The sequence below is a fragment of the Leucoraja erinacea genome, chromosome 7 (assembly GCF_028641065.1).
Source record: "Leucoraja erinacea ecotype New England chromosome 7, Leri_hhj_1, whole genome shotgun sequence".
In the NCBI taxonomy this organism is placed as follows: Eukaryota; Metazoa; Chordata; class Chondrichthyes; order Rajiformes; family Rajidae; genus Leucoraja; species Leucoraja erinaceus.
Window position 1 is genome coordinate 23,874,057 of NC_073383.1, and position 25,090 is coordinate 23,899,146.

General features: G+C 43.0%; 1 pseudogene; it reads left to right on the top strand.

Annotated features, from left to right (window-relative positions):
* The first annotated feature begins 19,588 nt into the window (after positions 1–19,588).
* On the top strand, positions 19,589–23,605 carry LOC129698530 (general transcription factor II-I repeat domain-containing protein 2B-like; annotated as a pseudogene).
* Positions 23,606–25,090: the final 1,485 nt, after the last annotated feature.

The following is a 25,090-nucleotide window of genomic DNA, read 5'->3' on the forward strand; positions in this document are numbered from 1 at the left end:
CCAGCCCGCAGCTGATGCTGACGGGCTTGGTACAGAGTCGGGAGCGGGGCGCTGATTAGCGGTCCTCCCCTCTCTCTCTCTCTCCTCGGGCTGCTGCACTCGGGCTGCAGCGCACTCCACGCCAGCACTGCTCCGTGGGTCCCCTTAACGGCTCCAGCAAAAGTCGGAAGCCTCCTCCCGCCCGCCTGCCTGCCTCACCTGGACAGTCCTTGAGGGCGAGGGAGGACTGAGGGGAACCCCAGCGCAGTGCTAGCCCCGCGCCGATGTCGCCCCTGAGGACAGCTTACCGGCACCCGCACCATGGTTCGCCGGTGAGTCCTAGTTGCGTCTTCCTCCCCTCCCGACAACGGAAAAACTCCTCCCGGAGTCCAAGGGGCCGCTTGCATGCCCTGCAGGGAACAAGCAGACGCAAAGGCTGTAAAGTAAAGGTAAGTACTTACCTAAACTTTAGCTTTTCTCGTTTCTGCGGGAGCCCTGTCTCCCGCGCTGCCGCTTGGCCTGCTGAAACGTAATGCCGCAACGCGTCCTGGGACGGGCTTCTTCACGGAATCACTCACGTGACTCCGAAGTAAAATCAGTTACAAACAGCCACTCAAAAAAGTGACAGTCCAGACCATCTCTAGATGGCTAAAACAGGTCCTAATAAAGGCTGGAGTAGACACTAGGATTTTTAAATCTCACTCCACCAGGGCTGCAGCTACATCGGCAGCTATGAAGTTGGATGTTCCTATGGACCAAATCCTCAAGACAGCAGGATGGTCAACGGAGAAAACTTTCCAACGATTTTATAACAAACCAGTCATTGAACCTGGAACATTTGCAGAAACAATTTTAAGTTCTGTAATATAATTTTACCCCATAAATAGGGGCTATAATTTGGTGTTAATATATTTATCATTGGGTTTTCAATATCGTATTGATGTCTAATGATGTTAACACTATTCTCCCCATAATCAAGGCAGATGTGATGCATGGACTCGTTTCCACGGCATGAAATCAGAGCTTTAAAATCTTCACGTAGTCACTCACGTGACTCCGAAGTAAAATAGTAAGATTAAACGAGAACTTACCAGTTTGAAGTTTGATCGTTATTTTATGAGGAGTAACGTTGAGGGATTACGTGCCCTCCGCTCCCACCCTTGATCATATACTCAACTGGTATATCTTCTCTAATCTTACTATGTTTAGTCATTACAGTTATCTGTGATTTCACACCGCTGCTTTGAAGAATGACACGCATGCGTCCTGGCGGGGTTCTTCACGTAATCCCTTAACGTTTGGAGGGCAGTGGAGGCTGGTGCTCTGGATGCTTTCAAGAATGAGCTAGACCCTCTTAAAGATAGCAGAGTCAAGCGATATGGGGAGAAGGCAGGAATGGGGTACTGATTGTGGATGATCAGCCATGATCACATTGAATGGCGGTGCTGCCTCGAGGGGCCGAATGGTCTATTCCTGCACCTATTGTCTATTGTCTATATGCCTTTGCAGATTGTTTGTGTCCTCACAACTTACTTCCCAATATACCTTTGTCAGTAAATTTGGATTAAATACACATAGCCCCTTCATCTACGTCATTAATATAAACTATAAACAGCTAAGTCCCTGGCAATGACGCCATGGCATTCCAATATATACAGCTTGCCAACCTAAAATTAATTACCTTTCCCTCCCTCTCCATAGATGCTGGAATGGAAGGTTTTACTTACAAGGAGAGAATGGATAGGCTTGGTCTTTTCTCACTGGAATGTAGAAAGCTGAGGGGTGACCTTATGGAAGTATATAAAATAATGTAAGACATAGAAAGGGGAAATAATCTTTGGTGGGGGATTCTGAAACAGTAGGGTATAGGTTTAAGGTGAGAGGGAAGAAATTTAACGGAGATCAGAGGGGCGATTTTTATCGAGGGTGGTGGTTATATGGTCAGAGAAAGTGGTAGCGGTAGAATGACAACATTTAAATGACAACATTTAAAAGGCATTGGATGTACTTGGATAGGAAAGGAACAGAAAGATGTGGGCCCAATGCAGGCGAATGGGACTAGTATAGATAGACATCGCAGTCAGATATAAATATTTGCTTCAGAAATCAACATCTCAAGCCATCAGAAAAAAAATATTTTACGACATCAGTGTTTTTCTTAAAAATAACAGGCCAACACATCCTTCTATCGGAAGACAAACACTTCTCACTCCCCTAATTGAGGCTTATGGAAATTTTTCCTTTTGGCTGTCCAGTCATTATTTAATGTAGTGTAAACATCCAGGCAAGTCGAGATTATTCCATCACAATCCAGACCTATACATTGTGGATAGTGGGCAGGCTTTGGGAGTCAGGAGATGAATCACTCGCCACAGGACATCAGTCTCTGACCCACCCGTGTATTGAAGTGGCTGGTTCAACTGAGATCCCAGTCATTTGTTTCCTGCAAAATATTTATATAAGCGGTAGAGTTGCTGCCAGAGACCCGGATTCGATCCCGACTACGGGTACTGTCTGCGCAGAGTTTGTACATTCTCCCGTGATCGCATGGGTTTTCTCCGAGATCTTGGGTTTCCTCCCACACTCCTAAGCCATACAGGTTTGTAGGTTAATTGGCTTGGTATAAGTACAAATTCTCCCTAGTGTGTGTAAGATTATGTTAATGAGCGGGGATCGCAGGTAGGTGCAGACTCGCTGGGCCGAAGGACCTGTTTCCACAATGTATCTCTAAAATAAAACAGTTGAATAAATAAGGTAGAATCAGTGATCAGACCACGACTTGTGTTCAGATGGCATTCGCTCCTCCCCATGGACCTCCTCTCCTGATCCAGAGACATCTCGAGGCCTTCTCCGCTTCCTCTGTGGTGTTCTTGATGGCCCTTCTCCTTGCCACTCCGTTGATGCCCAGTGCACTCAAGGCTTTGTAGAGCGATTGCCCTGCGAGACCTCTGCAGCCAACCTCGATGGGCATACACCTTGCCTTGCAGCTTTGCTTGTGGCAGTCTATGACCAGTTCTTCATATTTGGCCATCTTCCTCTCATGGGCCTCTGGTGGGGTTCAGGGGAAGGGGGGAGAAGAAAGTTGTGGGGGAGAAAGGGGAAGGGATAACAACTTCCCCCCTTTCTCCTCCACATCCTCCCTTTCTTTCCCCCTCATCCCCCTGTGCCCCACCTGGACTCTCATCTATTTCTCTCCCTCCCCACCTACACACCTTCCTCCAGCTTCACAATTTGCAAATTATTAATCCCTTTGTCTCACACCTTCTGCTTTTTCTTAATCTCTGGTCTTTGTCCAATCATCTGCCTACCAACCCCCCACCCCCTCGCCTGTGTTCACCTATTACCTACCACACGTTCCCCCCCACCCCCCCCCCCCCACGCCATCAGTCTAAAGAAGGGTCCCAATCTGACCCGAAACATCATCTATCTCTGTTCTCCAGGGATGCTGCCTGACTAGCTGAGTTATTCCTGCACTTTGTGTCTTTTTTTGTGAACCAGCATCTGCAGTTCCTTCTTTATACAACTCATACTCAAGATTTCCTTTGCCAGTTTAATTTGCCGAATCTATGGCCTTTGTTATTTCTTGATTGATGTTACGTCTAATGTCATAGTCTACTTAACATGTCCTATAGATTACTCCCACCAATAATTTATTCAATTTTTGTTTTTTATCTGCCCCCCAGACTGATCCTCTGCTCCCCCAGGCCGATTTTTGCTTTTGGAACCTGCCCTTGAATAGTCCTCTGAAGCAGAACATCTGCGGCTCCCAATAATCTGCCTCAAGTGTTAGTTTTGCTTGCTGCTTTAGCTGTAATTGAAGTTGATTTGTCCCAGATGTATCACTGTGCCCTACGATTTTTAAAGTGACTGTAGCATCAGTGTTTCAGCTGGTAGCTATAAGTATGAAATTGGGGGAAAGAGTGCATCTTCATCATCATCATCTTCTTGTTATTCTGTTATTGGCTAGCAACACTTCCAGGTTTTTGAAAGGAGCAACAGACAAATTAATAAGCTGTGATTCAAGGGAAGTGAGTCAGTGTACAAGGTGAATGCTTACACCTTCTGTGACTTGAAACTCGGAGTGTGGATTGAAAATAAGGTGCAAGGTGAGAAAGGATTAGACACTTTTGATACAATTATTTTAAATTATTTCACCCCTGCTACTGGCTTCAACTCCTGGCTAGCCAAAAATCAATGGAATTTTTGCATATGTATCGGATTTACTGTCGTTAGGGAATGTTTGGGATTTGGAGAATTTAGCAGCAATCTTTAGCACTTGGTCGTATTCATTGAACTAGGTCATTTGCCTGAGCTCACTGAACCTCCTGCAAGGCTGGATCCCAGTTTCCAAGGATCAATTCCTGGCAGCGCAGTCTTCGGTACCTTTTAACTGTATCTGTAGGACCTCTTTGTTCCCTATGGATATACCTTTTGTGTGTCCTTGCACCTTTCCACCAATACCACTAATAAAACACCTGTGAAATCTTAGAGCTTTTGATCTCTTGTTCTGTCATCATGAAATATCTTCCATATTATTCTTTAAGAGGTACAGACTCTAAGCAGATGGGATAGCCATGTGACATTGGCCTTCTATCAAGTGATCAATTAATTGACAGTATATTTAGTGGTGACTGGAACCCAAATTCATTAAGTGAGCATGGAGCTTAATTTGGAGTGGTGTCTACATTCCAATCAATGACATATGATTTTATCACATATTGGGATCCTCATCTGCAGATTCTGAGGTGCAACCAAATCTAGTTCCTGGAATCTGTCTCCATTCCTTTTCACTTCTTTGTTCTTTATCTAGTCCAACATTGGCCAGACTAAGAGAGATGGGAGGCTATTGTTCTTCCACAGAAGAATCGCACGAGACTTGTGTTAGCAATCTAAAGCAAGTTGAGCCAAAAGTGGAGACTGGTTACAGATTGAAATATTGAGATAGAGATGCACAAGTGAGGAGTACAAAATGTAGCAAGTTGAAAATTAACCAGGGAAGGGATAAATTGAATAATTACAGGCCAGTTAGTTTAACGATAATGGTGGGCAAATTATAGTAATGTTTTGAGGGACGATGTACACCTTCAGTTAGAAAGACATAAATTAGTCAGAAACAGACAAATTGGATTTATTAAGGAATGTTTGTGTTGGACCAATTTGACAGAATTATTTGAGATGGTATTAACAGGGGTTGTTAAGAGCATTATGTTTGTTGCAGTTTACAATAAGGCTTGCCATCATGTAGATAATGAGGTGTTTTGGTTTTATAAATCTTGAATACATATCCATACAAGGCATGAAGAAAAAATAAAGTTGGAGAGATGCAGTGAGAAAACAGAAGTCAGCATGGGTGGGCAGGAAAATAATTATAAAATGAGCAGGTGCTGCAAGCAACAAAAGCATGAAGATGAAAAGTATGTTGTTAATAAATAAGGATATATCCTATAGTAGGCAAAAAAGGATCAAATATAAAAGATTTCCACAGAAAATATCAAGTTTCTGACTGCAAGCAGTACCACACAGTGGCCAATATCTGTAATTACATGTAAGCACAAAGTTTCTTTAAATTATTGCTGAAGATGATGACAGGTGTAACCGTGAATACACCAATTATATTTCCACTTGCAGAGAAATCAGTTATTGAAGGTAATTGTTTAAATTATCATTGTTGGGAGTTTGACAGAAGGACTATTTGTTGGGGGTTTGACAGAAGGGCTTCAAATAGAATTTGTGCTTCATATAACAAATAAAGGACAGCCAAAGCAAAGCCAAAGCTTTTCCTTCATGTGAGCAATGGATAGCAGCTATTCCATGAGGTTTTAACATTTCTGCACAGCTACGGTAGTGGTGGTTATTAAGGGATCCCAGGGAGAGTGGCCATTGAATCCAAAACTGAATCAATAACAGGAAGCAAAGGGAACTGCTGATACTGAAATCTTGAACAAAACACGAAGTGCTGGAGGAAGTCAGTGATTCAGGCGGCATATGGGCAGGAAATGGACAGGCGATATTTTGGGTTCGGACCAGACTGATTGGAGTAGGAGAGAGAAAGCTGGAAAAAAAGATGTACGGGTGGGGAAAACGGTAATGATTGATCGGTGTTTTTGTGACAAGAAAGCTGTTGGTGATTTGCATGGATACAGGTGCTCCAGCCCACTGACTCTATGCCAATCATGAAGCACCCATTTACACTAATCGTATACTAATCCTAAATTCCCAACATCTCCCCACTTCCTCCCTCCAGATTTTACCAGCCAAGTACAGAATATATGCAACTTACAGTGGCCAATTAACCTACCAAATTGTAAATCTTTGGAAAGTGGGAGAAAATCAAAGCATCCTGGATGATTTGAGGAGGTGCAACATGGCAAGTGAATAGATAATAAATAGCAGGCTATTAAGTATTCTGGAAGAAGGGTATCTAAAGTGCATATCCACAGGTATTTAAAGATAACTGGACACCATTTCTTTATTAGCCATGTCATAGAATGTTGGAGCTGGGAGAAATTGTTAGAACTGTATACACCACGAAAGAAGAGACTGCGTAAGTACTGGATAAATGCCAGGTCACCACTTTACATGAAAGATGTGATTGCACTGGGCAGCATACTGAAGAGATTTACCAGGATGTTACAAGCACTGTAAAATTGTGCATAAGGAGAAGGGTTGCATAATCTAAGGGTAGAACAGAGGTGATGGAGAAATACTTTGGATGTGTAAAATTAAGAAGATCCTCGATAATAGGAATGTTTCCCTTAGCAGATGGGTTAGCACCCAGATAAAATATATTTAACATAATTGGTAGAATAAATAAAAGGAAAATGAGAAAAAACAAAAAATAGGGGCAAGAGAAGATATTTGAGCATACTCCATTGTTGACCCCTAATTTCAATACTGTCCTCCTACATTGTCAACAAAATATGTAGTTGATTTTTCAAACATTTTCTCTCTTTCTCAAATCCATATTAACTTTGATTATCCCATCAATAGTTCCTAAACGTTATGTAATCACATCCTTTATAATACATGTCAGTATTTTCCTCACTACTATTGATTGGCTAACCAGTTATCATTAAAGACTGTTTGATAATGTATAGATTACTGAAAGATGACAACTGATGTTCCACACAACACTATTTGCAAAACTGCCTCTTTTAGTACACTGGGATACAGGCTTGAGAATTAATCCGCTTTTAGTGTCATTAATTTCTGAGGCTCTTTTGTTAATATTAATTTACTTTATTTCCTCATTTTCCTTTGACTCTTGGTTCCCTTGCATTACTGGGACGTTATCCGTTTCTTCTAATGTGATGACAGATCCAAAGTTTTTGTTTAATTGCTCTGCCATTTCTTTAAGTTTCTGATGGTAAGGTAATTACATTTGACTTTAATAATCTTTTTATATACTTGTAGAACTTTATACAGTCCACGTGCATTCATTGAATATTTACACATACTCATTTCTACAAGTATATAAAAAGAGTATTAAAGTCAAATGCAGGTACTTTAGAATCAGAAGTTTAATGAAAAGCACCCATTTTTCATCGCTTAATCAAAATCTTAGTCATTTTTTGCTGAATTCTAAAATGATCTCAATCCTCATGCCTGCTACATTTAGGGCTACTACCAATAGTACATTGCCTAAAAGAGTGGTGGAGACAGAAACAATCAATTCATCTTAAATGTCCTAAAAGATTGAACACCTGCAGGCCCATTCTTTGGAAAGTGAACCAAAATGCCACACACATGACCTGATGTAATCGCAGTAATACATTAAAAATTTATTGTAAGAGATTAATCTTATTAATTGCAATTTTCCTACCTACATAACTATAATGCGTGTCTGCTAAAGATATGAACATTCTAGTTTAAAAAAAATTCAGTTTGTAAAATGCTTCTATGTGATGTCACACACGTGACCCGTCTTATTTGACCTCTGACACTAAACAAACATTGTCAGCGTAGCATATGAAAATTTCACGATATACCGAAAAAAATATGAATCATATGTGCAGAACAAAAAAAATGTACCTGTAATGCTTTCAGAATTAGAAGAGATGTACTCCACAATTTTTCATCTTTTTGGTCACACACGTGACTAAGAATGGGTCTGCAGAGATTTGGATCCCGTGCTTGAAAGTAAAATTAGGCTGGGAACCTCCTTGTCAAATGGTAAATGCTCAATGATTATATAATATTTGCACGTGTAAGCTGTGGATAGTTGTACCTGAGAAGCTTGCAACAACCCAAATGTGCTTTCTTTCAAATAAAGGGAGGAAGGAATTTCTTATCTCCAAAGGAATACCCGACATGACATTTCAGAGGCCCCTTAATGATCATTTCAGTTCTGCTCAGCATGTTACAAATTTTAACTACAGCTCTGGATGGGTAGAGATCAGCCTCTATTGGGAGCCCAGGGGAATTGTTGCATCAGAACATGGTTGCTGGGGGAGGAATAAATGACCAAGAAACAGACCACAGTGGATCAGAAAGTTCGGGTTTCAAAGGGGCAGAGGGAGTAACATGTATCAGAAAGGCTTTGGATTGTTGGGGAATCTTCCTGGAGCTGGGAACAAGATCAGGTAGTAGGGGGAGACCTTAGTACGTTATTACTGGGTAGGAAGTCAAGGAACATGGGGATAATGCAGGAAGATGGTAATGATGTAAACGATCATCTATGATACTATTGATGGACAGCAGAGCCAAATGACTTAATTCTGCTTTTATTTCTTGTGTTTTTCATCTAAATATTAAAAGCAAGCATTTCAGCAGAGAAATGATTTCCTGTAAATGTTTAACAATGGTCATTAAACGTAATCTTATTTCCAAAAGGAGCAGTGCACAGGTAATGACATAATTCTATCTGCCACTAACTTAGAAATCACATCAGTTACACAAAAGTGACCCACATCAGTTACACAAAAGTGACCCACACCAGTTGAACTTTTGCAGTGACGTAGAAATGATTGTTATATTTCACTAAAATTGTTTTGTTATAGCAAAACATAGAAAGTATGTTATCTGATTAAATTACTGGGCAACGTTTAACCAAGACCCTGGACCTCAAGATCTTCTGAGATACTTTATATTAGAAATCTAATCTGTGATAGACAGATGATAAATAGCAATTAAATAATTTATACGTTTGCCACACAATTTCATTACTAACATCATAATTACAGCACCAAACTAGCCTATTCAATCCATCCTTCCAATCCCAGTATGTGCTCCATGAAAACCTTTTCCCATTTGTCCTCATCTAACCTCACCGCTTCTTCAGCCTCAAATATTTTACCACCTTTGCTTAAATTAATCTCTACTATACTTGAAACTATGTATAATAGCAACTTCTTCATACTAACCATTCTATTGATAAAGAGGTTTCTCCTGAATTCCCCATTGGACCTATTGGTGGACCTCTTGGGAGTATGGTCTCTGGTTCTGCTTCTCTCCATGTGGAAATATCATTTCATCTACACTTTCAAACCATTCTAAAATCTTTTGTAGAAAGATCTGTTTCAAGTCATTTCCTAATCTTCACTTTCTACAAAAAGGAACATGCTATATGTTTGTACATTTGCATATAATTAATGTATTTAATGTATAAACTGGAATAAACAGATAAAGTATACAGTACACTGTAAACTATAGCACCAATTATATTACTGGAAATGCTGTCTTGTTTATTCTAACCATCTGATTCTAATGTTACTTTATCGCTATACAATTACTCATGAAACATTATGTTTTATATCTCCAATGTGCCTTATCACATTCCTATTGTGATACCTATTTAAAGCTTTGTCAATCTGTTTCCTTCGTTCTACTGATTCTTGCTAAAAGAGCACCAGCAAAATATAACATCATAGCAATTCCATTATTTTTGTGGAGTTTGCTAAGTTTATTGGGAGATGTAAAATCAGGCTATATTGAATATTGGTAAAAGATTGAAATGTTGGATTGATGCCAGTGCATTTATAATATTGTCACTGTTGCTATGAATTGATAGCTGATTACATGTATTTGCATAAAGAAGCACATTCATATCAATTTGCTTCCGGGAGCAAATACAGGTACACTACAAAGAATGAGGTGAGGCTTGAAAAACGTTTATAGTAAATAAGGCCACAATATTTTTAATTATGGTGAAAAATGTTTGTTCCTATTAGTTCTAAGATAGCAGACAAAGTGCAGAAATATATACTCGAAGAGCATAAACATAACCCATTGCATTAAATTTTACTATTGTCAGGGAAAGAAATGCAAGTCTTAATGAAGCGAATCACTAGTTGTCTATACTAGATAAATCGACCATCTTGGAATGTCTTCATTCCAGGAATCAGTATGCCTATTATGTAGCCAATTCATTTGTGATTTTCTTTTGTAAATTGCTGTCAATCAACTCACTCTCAACTGAAACTGCAGTAGAAACTATTCCACAATCTTTAAAAGCAGTTTGATTTATTTCCGAAACAATGCCGGGAAAGGAATGTAATTTTTGTTAATGAGAAATTTCATAGATAAAGTAAACCTTCTCGCCCATTTAACCTGTGGGAGGCACCTGTGGAGTATATTTAATCCAGGATTAAATACAGGAATGCAATTTCAAGCAATCTGATTAAAAAAATAGCGTCAGAGCATTTTCAAATGAAATCAAAAAATACCAGAAAAATAATGAATCAATGCTGCTCTGGTCAACCATGAACAAACTGAATATTTGGAATAATCTGGGGGAATACAATCATCTATTACTTGGTTAAAACAAAATGCTGGTGAAAGATATAGAGAGATATAGATAAATGGATGTAATATTGATCATAGGAAATGATACCAGGAGAATGTTTAGATAAGATAATCATGGAGAGTGTAACGGAAGCGGGATGGAAGGAAACAAAAATGATATGGTGTAGTGGCCTGGTCAAGGTCAGGAAAAGACCGGACGCCAGGCGGATTCAAAAGAAGCTTTTTTTATTAACCCAGTTTTCGAACACCAACCGACACTCTTATATCTACCCCTGGGGAGTCGACCGGGAAACCCCGTGGCAGACCTACGCCCCTGTCCCTCAATCGTCGAGGGGAATGATCCAAGGAGTGGCCTACCCCCCAGGGACCGCCACAGGACCCCCCCCAAGTACCCGAGGTACGAAACGGACAGGACGGCGTACACGACGGCCAGACCCGGTGCACACTACGCTCGGACCCGGAACAGGCGCCTGATTAACAAGTGCGGGGTACGAAGTAACCAAAGGAGGAGGTACCCTAGACAGAGGTCGCCCCCGCTTACGGGGCAGCGCTACCAGCGCCGGCCGATCGATATCGATATGTGCTGGCTTCAACCGCGCAACTGAAACAGTCTCCCGCCGACCCCCCATGTCCAGGACGAACGTCGACGAGCCCTGTTCCAAGACCCGGAAGGGGCCTTCATACGGCCGCTGTAGAGGTGTCCGATGTGCATCCCTGCGCAGAAAAAAACAAACTGGCAGTCCTCCAGAGCAGAGGGAATGTGCGGACGGAAGGACCCATGACGAGAAGTGGGCACCGGCGCCAGCTTGCCCACCGTCTGCCGAAGACGTTGCAGAGCTTCTGAAGGCTGCTCCACCTGGCCACGTGCCGGCGGGATGAACTCCCCAGGCACCGTTAACGGAGACCCATACACCAACTCAGCGGAGGAGGAGGCCAAGTCCTCCTTGGGTGCGGTGCGTATCCCCAGCAAAACCCACGGTAGAGCGTCTACCCAATCTGGGTCAGTGAGCCGCGCCCTTAGGGCACCCTTAAGCTGTCGGTGAAACCGTTCCACTAGGCCGTTCGACTGTGGGTGGTACGCTGTCGTGTGGTGCAGACGAACACCCAGGAGGCGTGCCATGGCCGACCACAGCTCTGACGTGAACTGAGGCCCCCGGTCGGATGTTATGTCCAGTGGAACCCCGAACCGGGCGATCCAGTGCGCCAACAATGCTCGAGCACAGGTAGTAGTGGTGGAATTCTGTAGCGGAATGGCTTCAGGCCACCGCGTGAAGCGGTCCACAACGGTAAATATATACGTCATGCCCTGGGACGACGGCAGCGGCCCCACGATGTCCACGTGAATGTGGTCGAAACGTTTATGAGGAATGGGGAACTCCTGCAATGGCGCGTGCACGTGTCGTTGCACCTTGGCGGTCTGGCATCGGATGCAAGTGCGCGCCCAATGCCCAACCTCCTTCCGCAGCCCGTGCCACATAAAGCGGGAGGCTACCAGGGCCATTGTTGCCCTGATGGAGGGATGCGCAAGGCCATGGAGCACCTCAAACACCCTGCGCCGCCAGGCGATCGGGACGATGGGTCGCGGAACTCCAGAGGAGACATCGCACAACAGCGTGGTACCCCCAGGACCACAGACAACGTCCTCCAACTGCAGGCCCGAAACTGCTGTACGATAGGCAGCCATCTCCTCGTCGACCAGCTGAGCAGCTGCCAGGTCGGAATAGTTAATCCCCTCACCGACTTGGAGAACCGCGTGGACTGCAGGTCTTGATAAGGCATCGGCCACCCTGTTAAATTTGCCCTCAATGAACCGGATGGAGGTGGTGTACTCGGACACATACGCCAACTGCCTCTGCTGCCGGGCAGACCACGGGTCTGATACCTTGGCGAACGCGAAGGTTAGCGGCTTGTGGTCCGTGAATGCAGTAAATGGTCTCCCCTCCAGAAAATAGCGGAAATGGCGTACGGCGAGATATAGGGCAAGGAGCTCACGGTCGAAGGCGCTGTAACGACGCTGTGGTCCACTGAGATGCCTGCTGAAGAAGGCAAGTGGCCGCCAGCAACCCTCAATGAGCTGCTCTAACACTGCCCCAACCGCAATCTCCGAAGCATCCACCGTCAAGGCGGTCGTGGCATCCTCTCGTGGGTGGACGAGCATCGTGGCCTCAGCCAGTGCCTGCTTAGCCGTCTCAAATGCCGCTGTTGCTTCCATGGACCAATCAACCTCCCTGCGATGACCAGCAATCAGGTTGAAAAGCGGACGCATGATCGCAGCCGCTGAGGGCAGGAAGCGGTGATAGAAAGTGACCATTCCCACGAATTCCTGCAGGCCCCTAACTGTGGTCGGACGGGGAAACCTGCGGATAGCGTCTACCCTGGTCGGCAGAGGCACCACCCCTTGTTCGGTCACGCGGTGGCCGAGGAAGGTGGCCGAGGAAGTCGTTTATAGTCAAACCGAAATCGCTGAGGCGCTGACACAGTTGACGGAGGTGGGAGCAGTGCTCCTGCCGCGTGCGACTGGCCACGAGTATGTCGTCCAGGTACACAAAAACAAAGTCCAATCCGCGGCACACGCAGTCCATAAGCCGCTGAAAGGCCTGCGCGGCGTTCTTCAACCCAAACGGCATCCGCACAAATTCGAAAAGACCAAATGGTGTGATAATGGCCGTCTTCGGGATATCGTCGGGGCGGACTGGGATTTGATTGTACCCTCGCACGAGGTCCACCTTGGAAAATACGGATTGCCCCAGCCAGATGGGCATTGAAGTCCTGAATGTGCGGGACCGGATACCTGTCGGCGACGGTCGCATCATTCAGGCGCCGGTAATCGCCACACGGGCGCCAGCCCCCGTCCTTCTTAGGGACCATGTGGAGCGGTGAGGCCCATGGGCTATCGGATGGACGCACGATGCCCAACGCCTCCATCTGGCGGAACTCCTCCCGAGCTAGACGGAGCTTGTCTGGGGCGAGACGACGTGCCCGGGCGTGCACAGGTGGGCCAGTAGTCGGGATATGGTGCTCCACCCCGTGCTTCGGGGTGGAGGAGTGGAAGTGGGGTTCGAGAATGCTAGGAAAATCTGCCAGGATACGCGCGAAAGTCGCATCCACGGATGACAGGGGGCCATCAGGGCGTACTACAGGATCACCTGTACGGAGGAAGACTGGCTCCAGCGTGGCTGAGTGCATCAGGCGCCGCCGCTTGACATCCACGAGCAGTGAATGGGCTCTAAGGAAGTCGGCGCCCAGCAGCGGCTGGGAAACGTCTGCAATGACGAACCTCCACGAAAACGAGTTGCGGCCAAAGTTGAGGGGAATGGTGCGAAACCCGTAGGTGCGAATAGCACTCCCGTTTGCCGCGGTGAGGAGGGGGCCTTGTTTGCCCGCCCGGATGTCAGTGATGGAGGGAGGCAGAACACTCACTTCCGCACCCGTGTCGACGAGGAAACGTCCCCCACTGCGGCGATCCCATGCGAAAACGCGATGAATCGTGCCGGCCGCCGAAGGAATCGCTGACGGCCGGCCCTTTAGTTTCCCGAGAACGAACAGGGTGGGCGACAAAGCCTGGCTGCAGCTCCCCAGCGGCGATGATAATAACACCAACCAGCTTTGCTGGCGTCTGGTTGAACTGCAAGCCGATTTGGCTGGTTTGAACGCTAGCGACCTCTGCTGGCATTGGTTTGAACTGCAGGCTGGCCGTGCTGGAAGGACGTGCCTGCTGCTGAATGCGTAATGGCCGCCGGATTTTGCCGCGGGGGCCGACCGGGAGCAGTGGAGACGCGGTGGATAGCGGTCCCGACCTGCTCTGAGTCTCCAAACGACTCGGGAAGGACGTCCACTGCTTCCAGGTTGCGATGGCGAGAATTCCACAGCTCGTCGGCATGTTCACCCAGCGCCAGCATGTCGGTAAACGGGTCCCTGGCGAGCTGCATGCGAATGTCGGGAGGCAGCTGCTGCAGGTAGGCATACTTAAAGAGAAAGCACGGCTCATGGTCCCCCATTAGGGTGAGCATGTCTTCCAGGAGGGCAGACGGCTGGCGGTCGCCCAGGCCGTCCATTCTGAAAATGCGAGCTGCCCGCTCGGCATCACCCAGGCCAAACCTCCTGATTAGAAATGCTTTAAGGCCAGCATATTTGTTTGTTACCGGGGGGGCCCTGAGGAAAGGCTTAACCCGCCTCGCGGTCAGTTGGTCAAGCGAGCCAACCACGTAATAGTACTTCGTCTCATCCTGCGTGATACCTCGCACAGCAAACTGGGCCTCTGCCTGCTGGAACCAGGTTTCGGGTTCTTCAGTCCATAGAGTTGGGAGCTTCAGCGCAACAGCGTTATTATTCATCACGACGCGTGATGAACGAAGTCGGGGTCACCAGTGTAGTGGCCTGGTCAAGGTCAGGAAAAGACCGGACACCAGGCGGATTCAAAAGAAGCTTTTTTATTAACCCAGTTTTCGAACACCAACCGACACTCTTATATCTACCCCTGGGGAGTCGACCGGGAAACCCCGTGGCAGACCTACGCCCCTGTCCCTCAATCGTCGAGGGGAATGATCCAAGGAGTGGCCTACCCCCCAGGGACCGCCACAATGGATTAATTTAACAGGATATTTGCTTGAAGATAGATTAGTTCATTTTATGGAAGTATTCAGGAGAAGAAATGTATTCTTGGCTGAGGAATTGAGGTTGTTGTGGTGGAGTGAAGACAATGGTTTCAATCATTCCAATGTAGAATTGAAGAACGTCGTGACTCACCCAAGGTGTAAACGGTAACAAACTTTGGAATTTCCATGCTAAATGGCCAGCATTTACCCATGCAGCAAAATGTTTGGGCCTCCAATACAAATTAAAAAATCCAAGTTTGCTGACTGAGCTCCATTGGCATTTTTATGGCTTAATTCTTCTTCATGGAGTCCAACATCAGTGCACCAATCCTGGCAGGGTAAAGGGCCTGTCCCACTTTCACAACATAATTCACGACTCTTTTTACTCGTGGACATTTTTCATCATGTTGAAAAAAAGCCCCAACATACTTGATGCCACGAGTACCTACGACTATCATCACGACCTGCTACGACCTACCTACGACTTCCTACGACCTCGTGACGACCATGGTGCGAGTAAGCGTCAAGGGCAATCTCGGCAGAGGTCGTGAATTAGGTCATGAAAGTGGGGCAGACCCTTAACTTAGGAATCTGAGAGTTGAACCTGTGCCTGCAATCAGGTAAACAAAAGTTTTCACCAATTTCCATTTGGTTTAATATCTTAATTATTTTTTTGATTATTTTAGTTTCCTTTTAAAAAATTTTTCATTATTTTTATATTTTTAAACAGATATTTCATTGATTTTTAATAATTTAATTTATTTTTAGTTAACTAGACCAAGTGCAGAGCTGTTGGGTCTGCTCCACCAACGCACCCGTTCCCTACCCGTTGCCCCCATGGGAGACGTGGTCCTCCAACTCAAGCTGTTCCCGAACGTAAGATTCCAGCACTCCTCTTGCCTCCCTCAGCAGTGCTCTTTAAAAAAAAATTCCAATGGCACTTGCCCTGCGTGTTGCAATAGCAATTTGCCCTCCCCTGTTAGTCTATCCATTGTGACCATCAGTTGAAACTGCCATTGTGACATCATCAGTTGAAGCTGGTCGGTTGGAAATTCAAGGTATTTTGATTTTTTTTTAACTTTAATCAGTAATGTTGAGAAATAAAGCATAAAATGTTCAGTGAAAGTGATCTATGCCTAGAGGGGAAAAATGTGAATCAGAATCTGTAAAAATCTTGTGAAAGTTGGCATTTTTAAAGCTTTAATCGTGAATAACGTGTCAAATATAGGATGAAATCTTCATTGAGGATGATCTCTGCTAGCTGAGCTATTGTGACGTCATCAGTTGAAGCTGGTGGTTTTAATTTCAAAGTCTTTTTACTTTTTTAGACTTTTAATCAGTAATGAGTCGAGAATAAGTCGAGAAATAAAGCATAAAATGTTCAGTTAAGGTGTTCTCGGCCTCGACGGGAAAAATGTCAACCAGAATATTTCAAAATGTAATTGTTACCACGTAGTGCTTTTGCGAAGATGTAAAGACAACCACATATACACACACATATACACACGTACAAGATCAGACGTTTAATAGGTATATGACATGATATGATATGATATGATATGATATGGATACTTCATTGATCTTTTTTTTCCTGCTGCTTTGTGGATATGGCTTGTCATTGCCTCTGCCCTTAGTTGGCTGTGTCATCCAGCAGATTCAGCTTCCTATATACAAATCAGGTTTGGCTTCTACATCAGTCATGATTGGGTCAATGTTGAACAGCTGGTTTAGCCACAGAGGCAGTGAGAGAAACAACAAAGACACTGAGGTGGTTCATGTGAAATCAAATCTCCCAATTTACGGTTTTACTGGAGGGCAGCGTTGCAGGGACAAAAATGTCAATGATTAGAATTTGTTGCCTCCAGGGATAATATTCCAGGGGAAAGCACAGGAGCCATTTCTGGAGTTGCAAGGGGTTATGTTATGAAAGGATGAAACAGTGCCAGAGCAATTTGATGCACCAAGAAAATTGAATGCAAGGTCAGCATGGTGAACCATGCTGAAATCTACATAAAAATCAAAGAGAAATCAGTCACTGTCCAGGACCATAACATTATATTTTGGCTGGAATATTTTCTGGATTGGGAAAGAACTGAAAGCTGATCTAAAAGATTCAGGGGGTTTTGTCACAGAACTGGAAAAGATGACCTGTTGAATACCTCGAGAATTAACAAATATTTAAAATTGAACTTTAATCCGAAAGGAAAGGTGGTTCAGGGGTTGAATATCGTGACCAAGGTTGTAACATTAGTTTTGACAGAAGATTAAATGATTCCAAGGAAAGAGAACCATGAACAAAATCAGCTGGAATTGAGGCTAAGAAAGAAACTGTGAATAGGACCCAGAGAATACATGGAACACCTGGGAAAGTATTATCTTCAAGACAAATACTTTTTCCTTTAATAACTTAAATATTTCCTCTAAATGCAGTCTTATCGTTTCCTCAATCTCTTTCCTGAAAAGAGTTCCACCTTTTCAGAATTTCCTGTGAAACTCAGATTGTCCTGAATTCTGCATTGTATTTATTAGTAGCCTCTTGTTTTAACCTCCCCCACAAATGGAAACATCTTCACTACATCTACCCTTACATAATTTAAAAGGTTTCTGTCAATTCTTCTCCGCCTTTTCCCTTTTCTGGAATAAAAGAGTGCCAGCCAATTTTTTTTTCCTAATTGCATTCCGTCAGATTTTAAATCATCTTTGTAAATATGGTTTCTAGTTTCTGCAGTAAGTAAATATACTTTTTTATAATTTGGCTATAAGTAAGATAGAGAAGCAGTACAAACATTAAATAAGTCATCCACAAAATAAGTTTTAAATATCCTTGCACTTGGAGATAATTCTGGTTGAGGAGCAAATGCACCATAGAACTGATAAATATGTTTTTATTATGTGCAAAAAAAAAACTGCACACTACAATTCTGAAGAAACAGCAAAACTGACAAGATAAAATAATTGTTGTATCTTCGGACAGATTTTCTGATTTTAAATCAACATATATCCAAACAGCTAAACATTGACTTCTGACCATCTTCTGTAAGTGTTAGGGTGAAAGATTGACCATGTTTAAAACAGCAGAACAAATACAAACATTGTAAAACACAAAACCAAGCTGCAATACCCTAACAAACATTTGTGCATATACAGCCCCAAGTATCCAATGACAAGGTACCCAACCCAGTAATCAGTGGCAGGGATTGCCATTCATTCTTTCCATAAATTATTACTTAAGCAATGCAGCATCGAATTTTGTAATTGAGATCTTATTTGGTGCTAAATTTTAATATATTTAGAATATAATCTAAAAGCAAATGTTTTCAATAGCAATTAGTTATGTAATTGGATTTGTTACAACCAGCAGAGGGCAACATTTTTGAATGGTCAGGTTCACAGCGATATATACATTATATCATATGATATATACATTATATACATTATGCCTATGCACACATGCAAACATACATATATACAGTTTATAAACAATTATCCAAATTCTATGTACAACTGTGTCAATAAACTAAAACTCAACCATCATCACAACCCTTCCTCATTCTTATACCTATGGAAAATATTTTTTTTGCACTTCTTAAACTGAGTAATGTTTGTGCTTTGTTTGAGTTCCATATCGAAATTATTCCACAATTTCAACCCACAGATTGAAATACACATACTCTTCATAGTTGTACGAACACAAAGTTTCTTTAAATTAAACTTTCCTCTTAAATTATAACCACCCTCCCTGTTAAAGCAAATTTAAAAACAACACAAACCGGAAGTGGACAAGATGAGATTGAATCTTCCACTGTTTTCTCAGGAAGCGTGCCTTTCTGGCAATGTCTGCATTATGTTTTGTCAGATGTCCATTCAAGTAGACATCTGACATCCCTTCAGTTTTTTTCCTTGCCTTAGCAATGGTTTTATGCTTTCTGTTCGCAAACCTTTAATATTACGGCTGGTTTGTCACTTGTTTTTCCGAGGGAGAGGGTGACGTGCCTCAATGTTGTTAAAGCAGTCACCTGTTGCTCCACAGAGTTTGAGTCCAACTCACTGAGTCCCCCACCATTAGGCCGAATGTCTAATTATGCTTCTATTGCTCCCATTCTTGCTTTATGTCTTATGGATGGCGTTTAGACCCTAAAGCACGGGATTTAGACCCTAAAGCACGGGCCCGCGGGATGAATTGAGGAAAAAATAAGTATTTTCACGACCATTTATTTTGTATCTGTACGGCAGCTGCTCTCTCTCTCTCTCTCTCTCTCTCTCGCCTCTCTCTCTCTTCTCTCTCTCTCGCCGCTCTCTCTCTCTCGCCGCACTCCCTCCTTTGCCGCGCTCTCTCCCACCGCTGCCTGTGCCGCCTGCTGTGCCAGCAGCTTGTTGTGTGTACTTAGAAAATAATAACCAGAGGTTAACCACCCGATATGCATAAGCACTTACCACCCTGCACTGAAGACCACTAGGGCCCTACTTACGTCGTCAGGCACAGTATAAACACACAGAGTACTCGGGTAGGTAACACATGTAGCAAGGCTGAGACTGTTTGCTGCTGTGGTTCAAAATGCTTCCCAAGAAAATAAAAGTTGACATTGAAGGTCAGATATTCAACGATAATTGGAAAGATCTTTTTTTCTTCTGTGAGGTCAACGGCAAACCTGTGTGTCTGATATGTTCGCAACAAGTGGCTATGGCAAAAGAGCACAATATCAAACGACACTATGAGACACAGAAAAAAATATTACAAATACGCAGGACGAGTCAGAACGTAGAAGGTAAACGAGCTTGAAGCAGTTCTGAAAGAACAGCAATCAGTGTTCACCAAAAGGTGAGAGACTCATGATGGAGCTGTCAAGGCCAATTATATTATGGCCAACAAAATAGCTGCTGTGTCAAAGCCATACTCAGAGGGGGAATTCATCAAAGCATGCATGCTGACGGTGGCTGAGCTGGTGTGCCCTGAGAAGAGACAGGCTTTTGGTAATATCAGCTTGTCAAGAAATACTGTGGCAGAGAGAATCAGGGACCTTGCAGGAGATTTGAACAGTCAACTAAAAGACAAAGTGAAATCATTTATTGCCTTCTCTATTACAATTAATGAGAGCACCGACGTGACTGATGTAGCTCAATTGGGAATATTTATTCATGGTGTTGATGCATCTTTGACCGTTATCGAGGAGTTCGTGGAGATGGTGCCCATGACAAACACCACAACGGCAAACAACATTTTCTTCAGCCTCAACGAGGCCTTTAACAGACTGTCAGCGTGGCTACAGATGGCGCATTGTCCATGGTCGGGAAAAGGGCGGGTGTTGTTGCGAAACTCAGAAAGAAAGTTCAGACAGAGAATCCAGAGTAGGAATTCTGGAATTTTCATTGTATTATACACCAAGAGGCGTTATGTAGCAGGAGCCTGAAAATGGACAACGTCATGGATGTACTAATCAAAACGATTAATTTCATTAGAGCCAAGGTACTCGCCCATCGGCAATTTGACACTCTTTTGTCCGAAAGTAATATTGGAAATGGCCTACCCTACCACACTGAAGTCCGCTGGTTGAGCAGAGGGTCTGTGCTCAAACGTTTTTTTCGATTACGTGCGGAAATTGAACTGTTCATGAACAAGAAAGGGAAGCCAGTGGCAGAGTTGGGTGACCCAGACTGGCTTCATGATCTTGCATTTTTGGTGGATATAACAGAGCACTTAAATGTGCTTAATGTTAACATGCAAGGCCGCAACAAGCATGTTACCCAATACTATGACAGCATTCGTGCCCATCAAATTAAATTAGGCCTGTGAGAGATGCAACTATCCCGGAGCAACCCAGCTCATTTCCCCTCTTTGCAGTCTGTGTGGGTCGTTCATGGGAATAATGACAATGTGGACAGGTACAAGGACAAAATATCACGACTGAAAAGTGAGGTTCAGAATCGTTTCAGCTCGAGAAGGAATTCTCACTATTTTGCTCGTTGTTTGCCGTCAACCTGCGTAGCATCAGATGTGCCGGAGGAACTCCAAATGGAACTAATCGAAGTTCAGTGTAACTCGCCTTTGAAATATAAATTTGAGACTGTGAGTGTGGACTCATTCTATCAATACCTGGGACCGATGTACCCCCCAGATGACAGACTTTGCCTCAAAGATCTTTTACATCTTCGGGACAACATATCTCTATGAGCAGGCGTTCTACAAAATGAACATTAACAAATCCAAACTGCGCTCGCAGCTGACACACAGATATCTAAATGACATTATGAAAATCACAAATGCCCAGAAACTGGTCCCTGATGTTGACAAGCTGGTTAAAGCCAAGAGACGTCAGGTGTCTGGAAGCAGCAAGTGAAAAATGAGTGACTGTTTGATGCACTGCGACATGTAAGCAAAATGCATTATGAAATATTGAGTGTCATAACATTGTGATTCATTCATTTTCTGACTATTCTATTATTGTAAATGTGATTACTTCAATAAAAATTAGAGGCTAACTATGTTCATTGTCTGAGTTTGATTGCTGGAAGCAGGCTAATAAAAATTAGGTGCAGTTGTGTAGCCAACACTTACAATTTGTTTCATTAGGTCTACATTTGTGTCTGCTAATGTTCGATTTCAAATGGTTTATTAATGGAAAGGGTTTGGCTCCCGAAACAATCTTAGCCAAAGTAGCATTGATTTGTCTCTCTCGCATCACAACTTTCTTGTAGCTTACGACTGTAAGTTAATACCAACTGTAAAAGTAATGCTTGCTAAGCAATCTTCTTCATAAGAAACAAAATTCGTAAAATGAAACAATTTGTAGTTATAGCAGACACTGAGACACATGAGAGCAAGTTGAAAAAACGAAGGCAACGAAAGCTGTGGGAGCACGCGCGCTTGCATTCGCCCGTGCCCAGCTGATCCGGCCCACATGAAGTCGCATTTTGCTCATTCCGGCCCATGACCTAAAATGAGTTTGACACCCCTGCCCTAAAGGAAGTAATATATTTCCAAGCCAGCACACAGTGTCACTAGAAGAGAAACCTGCTGGTGGTGCTGTCCCCCTACATGTTCTGCTCTTTGTAGAAGAGGTTGTAAGGAAAAACAGCTTCTGTGAGCTGCTGCTGAACCTTTAGTATGATGGAGCGTATTACAGTCATGGTGTACTAGTGATGGAGGATTTGAATATCTAGGGCAGTCTAGATTGCTTTCTTCTGGAGCAATGCATTGAGAATGAGGACTGAAGTAAAACAGAAGGCCTTCATGAACTACAGCTTATTGAAAGAAGTGGCTATGGAGAGGTCGGATGTTTTACTCATCATCTTCCAAACGTCTATGTGTTTTGGAATTGTTCCTACAGATTGGAGGCTGGCAAAAGAGATCCCATATATAAGAAAGAAGGAAGAGAGATAAAAACAGACTGCTGACTTGTAATGCTAACATCAGTAATAGGGAAAATATTGATGAAGGTTGTAATAAGAGAACAGCTGCAAAAGATTAATGGGATTGAACAGTTGACATAAATTTATGAAAAGGAGTTCATTTTCAACTACCATAATGTACTGGAGTTCCTTAAGGATATGACTAGCAGAATAATTAGGGGGGACACGTGCATTTTAGACCCAAGGAACTGCAGATGTTGGTTTTCCAGAATTTATTTTACTACATTTGGAGTACTATGTAAAGTTTTCGTCTGCTTACTTAAAAAAAGGATACCATTGTGACATAGATTCACAAGGTTAGCTTTGTCTGCCCTGGCACTCGCAACACACCTTTGTTGATGGACTTTGAAATTCCCCACCCAAAATACATACCAACTCTTTTACTGGAAGGAATAAAAATTCTTTACCTAGTCTCTTCAAGCGCACTCCATTTTCTTATCTGCTTCGACGTGTGTAAGTGTCAACATGAACCTTTTCTTTTTCAAAATCCATTAACTGCATCCATATTTCCTAAATGAAATACATTTTAAAAATAATCAACTGAATTATGCACATCCACAGAAAGATGTTTGTTTTTCTAACTCACAAAGGAAACTACAATGAGCATTACTTTCCGCAATCAAGCTATGTGAACATCATAGGAAGTACAGTTCATTGACATTTCTAATTAACCAGTCAATTATATTCTAATGAATGGCCTTCACTCAGTTATGCCTATCCTTTATTGACATTGGAATCTTTATTATTGTCACAAACAGTGAACATTTTTGTTTTCCATGTTATTCAGGCAACTCATACCATACACGAATGTTAACTACAGATAACCCTTGTTATAACGAACCATGGGGGGGCAAGAATGGTGTCCGTTATTGCCGATTGTCCGCTATAACCGAGTAAGGGATTCGCTCCAACCACCTAGTGGTCAATCCGTGAAACAATGAGTTGTTTGCAAATACAAAGTTATTTTTAACAACTAAAAATATATTTTTGTTACTTCAAGCTAAAAATACTGAAGGCTGTTTGTTACATTGTTTAATGGAGTTTCATTGCCACGTGTCGATCGAAGCAATTGCTTGTCATTTTATCTGGCCACATGCAGTGTACCTAGCAGCCTGTGTTGTTAAAGAGACAATGGTGTCTGGTTATTGTTGTCAAATATGAAGATCAGATATCAGATATAATTGTGAAATTTAGTACTAAGCAATGACATCCATGGAATGAATGAATGAAAAACATTTTTCCTCCTACACAAAGGGTGTGGGAATCTTGGATTCTTTCCCTGAACAGGTGAGGATAATATAATTTTTTTACACTGAATTTGATTTATTTTAACTGGGTGAGTGCTATGGAAGTTGAGATGTGTTTCTTTTGTGATTCATCTAATTGAATGAGAAAATGAGCTAATGGGCTGAATGGTTTACTCATATTCCCATGTTTTCTAAGTATATATTAAACAAGCCATGAAATTTTTCAGCCCATGCCCTTGACAGCTTATGTCAAGTGGAAAAGTTTGCAGGTTTGTAACTAACACTCAGAGGAAGATAGCAATAGGATGCCATTAGCTGAAGAAATCTTAATGTGCTACTGCTGATAAGCTCTTACTATTTTAATAATAGCCTGGCCTAATTTCACCATATTATACCCCCTGTCAAGTTTTCTTCTGAAGTCAGGTTAATGGCTGGTTCCCACTCAGTCACAAAGCTGAAGAACATGCAACAGCCAATTACCTTGGAATACGATGGGACAGTAAAGCAGAATGTCTCCAATAATTACTAACATGACAGAAATATTGCTTGAGTGGAGCCAAGGCACCAAACATCTTTGGATAAATCCTAAAATCCTCCAGAGATTCTGTAAGTTTTCTGCAGGAAGTTTACAGAGGAAGAAAAAGAGGTGAGGTGAAATCAGATCAGATCAGATCAGAATGTAAGTCTGCAAAACGCAAAGATCAAAGAGCAGCAGAAGAAACAAGATGTATCCAAAGTACCTACAAATGGGAACAGTAAAAGCATTAAGGGCCTGTCCTACTTTCACGACCTAATTCACGACCTCTGCTGAGTTTGCCCTTGACTCATACTCGCAGCATGGTCGTCACAAGGTCGTAGAAGGTCGTAGGTAAGTCGTAGCAGGCCATAATGCTAGTCGTAGGTACTCGTAGGAAAAATGTCCATGAGTAAAAAAGGTCATGAATTAGGTCGTGAAGATGGGACAGGCCCTTTAGCAGTAGCTGCCAGTTTGGGGCTGTGGAATAATCTGAGATTTTTTTATACTTTTTGCAAAGCCATTAACTATGCAAGATTTGCTGTTCTTTGAACTTCTATTGACCTTCACAGTAACTGAATTCAGAGATTTGGCATGAGAAGATT